The 9,990-nt window shown below is 44.0% G+C and overlaps 1 long non-coding RNA gene across 3 annotated transcripts; it reads right to left on the reverse strand.

Annotated features, from left to right (window-relative positions):
• Positions 1-523: 523 nt before the first annotated feature.
• LOC111733354 lies at positions 524-8,850 on the reverse strand. Of its 3 annotated transcripts, XR_002777954.1 has the most exons (4): positions 8,753-8,850; positions 6,870-6,942; positions 5,182-5,286; positions 524-1,040 (listed from the first exon to the last, which is right to left on the reverse strand). It is a non-coding gene; the product is annotated as an uncharacterized LOC111733354 (long non-coding RNA). The 3 variants fall into 3 exon arrangements; XR_002777953.1 differs by lacking the exon at positions 524-1,040 and having other exon boundaries at positions 5,009-5,286; XR_002777955.1 differs by lacking the exons at positions 524-1,040; positions 8,753-8,850 and adding an exon at positions 7,345-7,512 and having other exon boundaries at positions 5,009-5,286.
• Between the last annotated feature and the right edge of the window lie 1,140 nt (positions 8,851-9,990).

The following is a 9,990-nucleotide window of genomic DNA, read 5'->3' on the forward strand; positions in this document are numbered from 1 at the left end:
ATTCAGTGCTTTTCTAATTATCAATGAGAATATGTAGTGTATTGCAATTATGTGATGCAATTATGAAACAGAGAAAAAGAAAGTGTGGTCTAGGCAGAATGTGCTATGGAAGGTCATGGCAGGAAGAGGAGCTGATACACTGTCCTAGAATGAGCCAGTGTTCCTGGCCCAGGGATTCTGGTGCATTGGGTCTGGGCTGTGGCCCAGTCGCCTGCTATTTGGAAAGGCTCTCTGGTAGTTCCAAGGTGCACCTGTGGAAGAAGGTGGGATCAGGGTAGGGAGCCTTGGTTTCTTCTTCCACAAGTGGAGGGTTTCCATTTGGCCATAGTGGAAGGTTTCCATATCCTGAGTTTTAATTTCGCTATAAAATGGAAGAGTTGGTCTATAGTGGAGTCCTTATTCTGTGACAAAGTCCTTATTCTGTGAGGAAAGAGCACAGGCCTCAGGGTCAGGCCACTGGAACTGGTGTTCTCTCTCCAGAATCATTCTTTCTCCCTCTCCTTTACATCAGTTCTTCCTACCCTGAAGTCTGTCTCCCACCTGTGCCTACCTGCCATTGTCTTAACTCAAACATTCATCACCTCTCACTGAAAGTTTCAATAGGCTCCCAACTATTTTTCCTGACTCCAATCTTGATCTTCTCCAATCCACCCTCACACTGCCTTCCGGTATACATTTCCACTGCGGTTGAAATTTATGACTTGCCACACGGTGTGTTTGCTCTGCCTTCTGCACCAGTCGTTTTATCAGATCTTCAATCCTGGCAATCACCAGGGAACAATTAAATTTTTGCAGCGTGGTTCCCATTATGATGCTGTCTCCTTTCTTCAGCAAAACCCCAATGTTTTCCTTTGTATACAGAATTAGCCAGGATGTTATTACAAAGTTTTGCCATTTTTATTTATTCCTCACAATCAACAGTTTTAAGGAACTTCTGCTTTCACTGGGAGCGTGTTCCCATCCACACATCTGGACATTGGATGTTCCCTGGGGCCTCAGGCAAAGACCTATCCTAGGATTTTCATCTTGTTCCCCTAGGGCTGAAAAACAAAATTAGAAAGCTCCTTGAAGGTTTAAACTCTGCCTTATTCACTATTTATTCCCATACATAGTACCTGGGATATTTATTGAATGAATGAATCCATCCATTTAAAAATATTAGAAAAAGTCCTTTAAAATTCCCTAAGGTCAAAAATGTATAGAAGAAACACAAAACAAGCAGTAAATGTTACTTTTCTCAGTTCCCTTCTTACCATACCCACTCTCATGCCTCCTACTCCCATCTCCTCAGCTTCAAAGACCCACCGCAAACTCTCAGGCCTCCTTACCTCAGACTCAGAGCACAGAAGCTCCAAATCAATATCCAAATGTAACCTAAAGAGATAAAGGCTAATACTCAGGGATTGATTCTATTTATCCTCACGCTTCCACAGGAGTCAGCACTTCTCTTCACAAGATGGAATACATATTTTGGTCCAATAATGTTAATATTAGCAATAATTCCTCAACAACCTCTCCATCCACTCTGAGATGCAATGGATCAATAGTGTGGGGTTTATGGCAAAGGGAAGAATGTGTTCAATGCAGGCGAAAGACAAGCCCACTTCCAATTCTTACTCCCACATGGCTTTCTATACAGAGGCGGGGAAGAAAAATCCAGGACTAAATAGGGTCGGGAGGCCTATCTTTGGAATTTTAAGGTTTAGAAAGGGATTTGTCTATACCTTAACGGTGAGAAAACCGTATCAAAATATTAACTGTCACTTAAAACGGACACCTGCAATGTGCTTTCCAAGGGCAATTTCAACAATAAATAACCAATGCTGTTTTGTTGGGTTTTTTACGATGGCAACTTTCCTTTAAAACAAAAACGAAAACACACTCTCAGTTATGCCATCTGGTGGCCAAATAAATTAGAACCGTACAATTACACTGTCAGCATGAGAAAGGCCTTTGCAATTGCAGAAAATGTGAACGTATCCTTTCTAGAGTTAGCCCCTTTACCCTTGTACTATCTCCTCATTTGTTCATTTGAATATATCACTCATTACACAGGGAGTGCCGAGGTATTGAATTTGATGGTGTCTGGATTCCTAGAGGGAAAGATAAGAAAGTTTGGTCTTGGTATGAGGGGACACTGGTTATGACAAAAGAAGAAAAGACAAGTTAGGGATGGGTCCCTTGCTCATGGCCAACTGTATAATGTTTCCAGATGACAGAGAGAGAGAGCAGAATCCTTTTAGTGTTTGCAGCTTCTCCATAAGCATGACATTTGAATGGAAAAGGGTGACCGACTATTGGTAAGCAGGAACCTGAAAAAGAATGTAAGAGAAAATAAAAATTTTGCTGGAAAAATTTCAAAAAACAAATAATAATGTAAGGGAAAGTGTAGTTGTTCTAAATGTGTTCACTCCTCCTGGTCTGAATGAATTGTAGGCCAAAGTACAAAATATAAAAAGAAAAATTAACTAAGACCATCATCAAATCACTGCCAACAAACTTCAAGGAATCTTGAAGAAACAGAGAGATGTTAGAAGGCTAGGGTTAGTGTAACTCTAACTTCCAAAGATGAGAAACAAATGAACGTTAGAAACTACAAATCAGTGGCCTTGATAATGACCTTGTGCAAAAATCCTCAAATGAAATACAAAAAGGTGTTTTGCGAGCCCCTAGGAGAAGTAAATGTGGCTACCAGGGGCCCATGGGCAGGTCATGCCAGACTGTCTCCACTTTGTGTTCCCTTGTCAGGACTGTAAATTGATAGAAAGAGGCAATATAGTAGACCAAGGGTCTGTATCTGATTACAGAATTTCATGACATCTTAAATTAGATCCTTCCAGAACAAATGGAAAAATACCGAATTGGTAATTGCACAGTTAGGAGAAATAGGAGCTGATTAAATGATGGTATCCCAGAAGGTTCTCACCACAATCTTGCTCTATCAATATTTGTATCATGTCTTGTGTGTTATATTAGATGCATGTTTAGCAAATACGTGGATGACACAGAGGGTGAAGACATAGAAAATCCATTGGATTCCAGGATCGATACCCAAAATCCACCTGGACAGACTCAGCAGATTCTAATAGGATGAAGTGGGTCTTCCTGCTCTCTGTCCCAGATTCCATTCTCTTATTTAACAGGTTTTTCCCAAAGTTTCTCTTCTGTTTGCAGCTGTGCTAAAACTTGTCCTGCTTCCCCCCAGTCTTCTCTCACTGTGGAGCAAGGCATCTCACCCACTTTAACCTCAAGGATTCCTCCATTCATCTCTCCAGTAATTGGCCATCTCCCAGTACTGGGATTGAAATCATTGGGCAGAGTTCCTCACTTCCTTGACCACTCTCTCAAAACAATATAGATTAACCCCATCAATATGTCCTCAGCCTCAATCTCAGAGAATGGCCAATATGTGTCTCTTACTCCAGGCCAATCACCCTTCCTGGCCTTAAAGTCCATCCTCTTTCTTGTCCTCAGACTTCATTCTATTAATCATCCCTCTCTAGTATCTTCAAGCACCCCCTCTCCACTGGCCCCTTCCTTGCCTTTCTACTCTTAAAAAGAAAAACAAGAAACTCATTTTTGCTTTTGCTTTCTTATTTTTCTTTTCTCAATAAACTCTTCAAAAGACTTGTTTCTACCACTCTCCGTCAGAGAATGGGTCCTCTGAAAGCAGATGCCAAGACAGTTTGTGATGCAAGACATTGATTAGATATCAACACCTGTGAAAATAAGGGCAGAGAGAGGAGTTAACCTAAGCTGCCACCAGCCAAGCCTCAGATAAGTCCTTGGAGAGCTTGGAGCAAGAGTCACCCTTCAGAGCAAACCAAATTGGGCTGAAACAGCGGACCTTTGTGCCCAGGCCCTGCTCAGTCACTACATGGGGCTGTCCAGAGAAAGGGAAGACCCTGAAGGAGATGACAGCTGGTGATTGTCTGCACACCACACTCCCTTGGAGGAACAAGTCCTTTCTTGAAAAAGAATGTAGGTGACGCACCTCTGTGTCTACCACACACTCCTTCTCATTCTTGTCTGGCACCACCTAAATCCACCTTCCATCTTCACTTTTATCCCATTTGTCCCATCCCTTTGCCATACTCTAAATCCAATGGGCGCCTTTTGGTTCCTACCTCAGAGCAGAAATTCTCTGCCACATTCATTGGGACTGATTCTCTCTTTCCCTCTTTCTCATTCTCTCTCTCCTGCTCACTTTATTCTCAGAAGTCTCAACTGCCTTGATTTCCCCTCCTACCTCTTCTTAACCTCTCTAGCCATCCCTTCCTGGCCTGCTTGGGGGTCTGGTTCTCCACCTAAGTGTTGGTACTCCATCCCCCTCTTCCTCATGTCCTCCCAGGATGATCTTGCCACTGCCATGGTTTTGATTCCCATTTACATGTCAACAACTCTGAAATCTACTCTCCTGCCCACTCTCTGCCCCCTAAGCTTGCGACACTCGTATCTAATTGTTTGCTAGACATCTCCATGCTAACATTGTCAGATGATAAAGTTCTGCTTCTCCTTTCCCACCGTGTTCCCACCCCTAAGCAGGCTCTTTTTGCAGTGTAAGAATTGAAGGACCCTTTGAACCTGCTCCATCTAGTTTCTTTTCTAGACAGCTAACCTGCCACGGTCCTGTTTAGGCATGTGTATGAAAGCACGTTGAGCAATAGCCAGGACTCTACACATGGAAACTTGCATCACTAATATATAAATAGCTGACGCTGGGTGCCGAGGCCAAAAGAACACGCAGCACTTCTTCCCTGATCACACCCATGACTTACCTAAGCAGGTGTGAACCTCTGACTCAGTGGGTGTCCCCCCAGGAAAGAATTACTCATAATTTCCCTATTATAGGAGATAAGAAGCTATAGTGATTTCTTTTACTTGTATTTCTCCTGAAGAAGAGAGTTCTCTGAGCAGGTGGTTGTTAGCCACAACTTTAAGCACCAGTCCTGTATCAGTGTGTCAAAGGCTTACACAGGAGGCATTTCTTAAGGAAAACGATCTCCACTTTATTAAAATGTATTGTGCTTGGTGTCTATCTGTCCTCTCTTCCCCCGTGGGAATTTCCAGTTGAATTCCATGAATATTTACCAAGCAAATATAATGTGACAGGGCAGGGCTAAGTACAAGACCATGCCTGCCTAAAGGGACCCAAGGACTAAGTCTAATACAAGCACACACCCGTTTGCTGATGGTCACAGAAGCCAGAGGAACGAAGTGCTGTGTGTTCTGAAGAAGGGAAATGTCTCCTTCCAGGTTGGCTTTGCGAAGTCATCTGAAACAGACCTTGAAGAATAGATCAGATTTCAGGGAGTGAGCATGTGAGAGAAATAAGCAAAAAAAAAAACAATGATGCACCAGGAGAGAAAAAGAGTGATGAAAGGCAAAAATGGCTATCAGGAGAATATCTTCAGAGAATTGCAAAATAAACAAAGTATAATAGTAAGAAAAGTTTCTCATAGCGAAGGCCAAATAGTTAGACTATAGGAATATCCTGGCAGTTAGAGAGAGGCAAGGTCATGAGAGTAAGATTATTATAATACTATTATCGTATGGAGGTGGGTAGTAGAGGCAAAATCACTGTCCATTTGCCCTTCATAGGCCCTCCCCCAGACCCAACCTCTTTTTGGACTTCCCTTTCTCATCATCATGAGCAGGATGGGTGTCAGTGGCTCCAAGACCCACCTCTATCCAGCTCCCCAGGGAGGACAGTGCTCACTCAGAAAGAAATTGCTGCTGTGTTAACCCGTCTTTTCTGGTTTAGTAGAATGTTGTCCTTCATGTCTCCTGAGTGGACACTTCTCACCTATCCCAGTTGTAACTGAGGACATCCTTTCTAGTTCTTGACCTTAAATGAAGGAAGTGCAGCTTCTTAAGGACAAAAACGCTCTGGGCCTAGTGACCTCCTGAGGTTAGCTGAGCAGGAGATGTTTCCTATTTGCTTTGGGAAGACCTTAAAAAAACTGAAGAGGAGTGAGGGATACTGGTAATTATAATTGCTAATGAGGTTGAGACTTAACAAATCAAGCCTGCTAAGTAGTTATAATTCCCCAGTTTACAGAAGAGGAAAGAGGAGCTCAAAGTCGCTTTGTCCTTCTCTACAGGGAGAAGCAGGGGCTGAGGGAGAAGCAGGGGCTGAGTCTGGTTTCCCAGAGGCATTGGCAGCACCCGAGAGAGTGGGTAATGCAGGTATCTCTTGCCTATATTTGTGGACCTTGCGATTTGGAAAAGCAGCACTGTAAGGCAGGAACACATCAGACAAACAAAAGTACATAGGGAGAGGGTGTGCTGGTTAAAGTTGTATTTGGCTGCGCATTACAAGGACTCAATATAACGGCTTAATCAAGTAGGAGTTTATTTTTTTATCTATCAAGAAGACTGGAGCCGGCAGTCCAGGGCTGATGCCGCTGCTCAAAGTCCCCAAGGACTCAAGTCTCCTGCTAGATGTCTTATGTCTATCTTTCTGCCTCATGGGTACAAGATGCTACTCCTCCCTCAGGCATCACATCCACATTTCAGGCAGAAAGGAAAAGAGCAAAAGGCATGCTGCAACTGAATCTTTTTTTTTTTTTTAATCAGGAAAGCAAATGAAGTCCTGAGAGTCCCACCAAGCAGACTTCTGCTGATGACTCATTAGCCAAATAGTCACGGCCACCTAGATGCAAGAGAGCCTGGGAAGTGAGTGTTTTTAAGTAGCACATTGACACTTACCTAAGATTGAGGTTCTGTTATTGAGGAAGAAAAGGATAATGGAATTTGCAGAGGCAATCAGCTCTGCCTCCTAGAGTATATCAAGTTATATGGCCAAATGATAAGATGGAGGAGCTACTGAGAAAGGACATTCTTAGTAGATGAGGGGGAGGTGTTACCTGAGTGTTTCTCCATCTGAGGTGCAGGCATCTGCATGGCTGTTCTCTTGTTCCTGTGGGTGTGGGCCTGAGGCTGACAGAAGAGAGTGTATTGTTTCACTTGCCCCAGGTCACTCAGATAGTAACAAAGCAAGAACTCAAGCTATTGCCTAACCTCAAGCCTGGATCTTTTCCACTACCCTATAACATTTGCAAAAATAGGTTCAAAAGACCCTTGGAAAGCCACAGAGGCACCAGAAGACCTCTGGAAGGTATCCAAGCAGGTGCACAGTGGACAGGGCTCAACTCCTTGGCGTTCGTCTCCCAGAGAAATTTCACCTTCATGTTTTTTATTATATAGTGATAAAAGGATAAAAGGACTAAACACTCATAAACACACACACACACACACACACTCACACACAATCTACTATATAACTATTCTGTACTTTCACTATTCAGTGAGCATTTTAAGATAGATCTAGTTATTTCATACATTGATAAGTGCTCCGAGTTAACAGGTGTGGCCAGTGCACATGGGCTCCAGAAACAGCTCATCCCAGTTTGGTGCCATCATCAGAAGACTTCACTGTCTGAGATGGAGTTAAAACAAGGGAGGCTGAGGTCAGACACCTGCAGAGGTGATTTCAAAATAAGGCATGAACTAGACTGGGATATTCATGAGTGTCCTCAGTGGAGTACAGAATAGGCTGCGCCCCCCGTGAGCCCATCTCACTCACGGCAGCGTGCCTGGGAGATGGTTTTTTAACAGAAGGTGCTGGTCTGAAGCTAAGAGTAGAATGCCTGTCTTCAGCTTGCCTTTATTCAATAGTCTGACATTGTTTGTAAGGAGGAAATAAGGAAGAGACAGATGTGGGGTTTCAGTGATGACGTGCAGATCTCTGGCTTTCAGGACAAACAGGGGAGAGAAAGCTATCGACCTCCATATCGGAGAGGCTGCAGCCAGCCTTCAGGGCACCTATGTGTGCCTTTTTAAAGGACTCCACCTCATGGTGAATTAAATAGGAAAAGGCACTTTTTCTTCCGGGCAGCCCATAGGTAGGTATACAAGCATGGCAACAAACCACACTCTTAGTGCAAATTAGAAAAAGGGCCCCTTTCTCTGGCAGGTAGCCCATGCACTATGCCAGGCTGGGAGGCCGAAGGGTGTGAGTGCAGGCTGGAATTCAGCCCCAGTCACCCATTTGTGAATTCATAGGCAGGGCCCGAGATGCCCAACTCTCACTGTACTTCAATTACCTGTTAGAGTACACCGTCCTGCATTCTACATAGCAGGGGGACTGTTGGGTAGATCTTAAGACACTAAATGTTTCAGTAAGAATTATGATGCCTAAAAATAGAACAGTTGGTAGATTGGGGGAGGAGGTAATATAGCAAAGAAGCATGAGAACTATACAAACTGACTAAATATTAAACCAACTTATATTCAGAGACTGCTGCGCACTGCTGCACACGGGAACCTGGCTGATCAGCACACGGCCAGACCACAGGGCACCTACAGGGAGATTCTTGATGGAATTGCCAATAACTACTTCCCCATGCCTTTAACATTGCATGCCCATACTCGGAAAGAAAAGATTTAAACTCAGTTCCACAAACACTCAGGGTCTCATTCTTTGACTTGGAGAGAAAATCAGGTTTCTGTCTGTGGAGCGTTACCCCTTGTCTAGTAAACTTTTCTTTGTCTCTAACTCTGGCTCACACTTGAATTCTTTACTGTGTGGATTCAAGGATCCTCTGGGTGGGGGCGGGGAACAGGGCTTGAGTCCTCACTTGGGGAGATTCACCCCATCTTGCAGGGGGAGGGTGTCTTACTCACAGTTCCTGGTACTACATCTTAGAGACCCGACACATAAACAGTTAGTGTGGAATTAAGGAATTACAGCATTCAAAGAGAGGGCATTAGGCAGCCATCTTGCAAATACCCAATATCCATTCTTACTCCTCCTTCTGATGCAGTTGTGTGAAGAAAGATGGCCGTAGTCAGGCTCCCCACCCCCCACCCCACACACGTACCCTTAGCTAACTTCCGATCAGAAGTGACTCAGCACTTCTCCCCTTACATAACCATGTGCCCAGTACACATGCGCGGGCTCCTATAACTTGGCAGTGTGCCTCTATTGTTTAACCTGTGTATATAAAGGCGCTGCCTCCCTGCACGGCTGGCTATGCCCTTGCTGGAATAAAGAGCTATGTTGTAGTTGCCTACGGCTCCCCGCATTTTCTTCCAACTGCCGGAGCCTCATACCCCTTCACTCGGAACCTCGAATCTGCAGCAACACAGCAGGACAAGGCAAATTTCTCTGAGTGGGGGGAAACCAAGCCCTGCATTGAGAGAAAGAGGGTCGTTTGGCAGAGAGTGTAGAAAGAATTCAACACACACACCAAAGTTAGGGGCAAAAGGAAAGTTTACTAGAAAAAGGGTAACACTCCACAGAGTGTAGTCTCCTCTCAGAGGCAGAGTGAGGGGAACCCCAAGTGGTCAGGGAATTCAGTTTATATATCATTCTTTAGTTCCCATTTCCTTTGATATGGACATACAGTGAGGAAGGGAAAGAGTAAGGCCTGCTGGCAGTTCCCAGCCTCTAATCTATAGGTTCCCATGATTTTAGCCATAGGGAATGAACAATTTTATTTGTGTAGAGCAGCCACTTAAAGACTCTATTGTTCCTGTTTCCCCTTCACAGATGTGGGGAATGGGTTGTTAGTGACCCCAGCGGAAATCTTCCTTTGTTTTGAAGGTGTTCTGGCCTGGCTGCTGACCTGGTCAGCATATTGCAGTCTCTGAATGTAGCTTGATTTAACATTTTAACTCTCTTGCTTCCTCCCTACATTACTTCTACAGAATCTAGTGTTTCTCTGCTTTAAAAAAATTTTTTCTCCCTCAACCTCCAGTCCAGATAGGAGAGGTCATGTGACAGAGTTCCAGTCATAGAAATGTCAGCCAGCCTAAGCTCCTAACTGGGACTTCCAGGAAAGGTCTTTTCTGGAGCTTGGGCCCCTTTTTGCCCTTTGCTCTTTAATTTCTTCCTGCCTGAAGCACAAACTTGATGACCTGAGTTTTAGCAATCATCCAAAGACCATTTATTCATTTACTCAACAAATACACGCTGTCTTCTGA

The sequence above is a fragment of the Pteropus vampyrus genome, unplaced genomic scaffold (genome assembly GCF_000151845.1).
Source record: "Pteropus vampyrus isolate Shadow unplaced genomic scaffold, Pvam_2.0 Scaffold553, whole genome shotgun sequence".
Classification (NCBI taxonomy): Eukaryota; Metazoa; Chordata; class Mammalia; order Chiroptera; family Pteropodidae; genus Pteropus; species Pteropus vampyrus.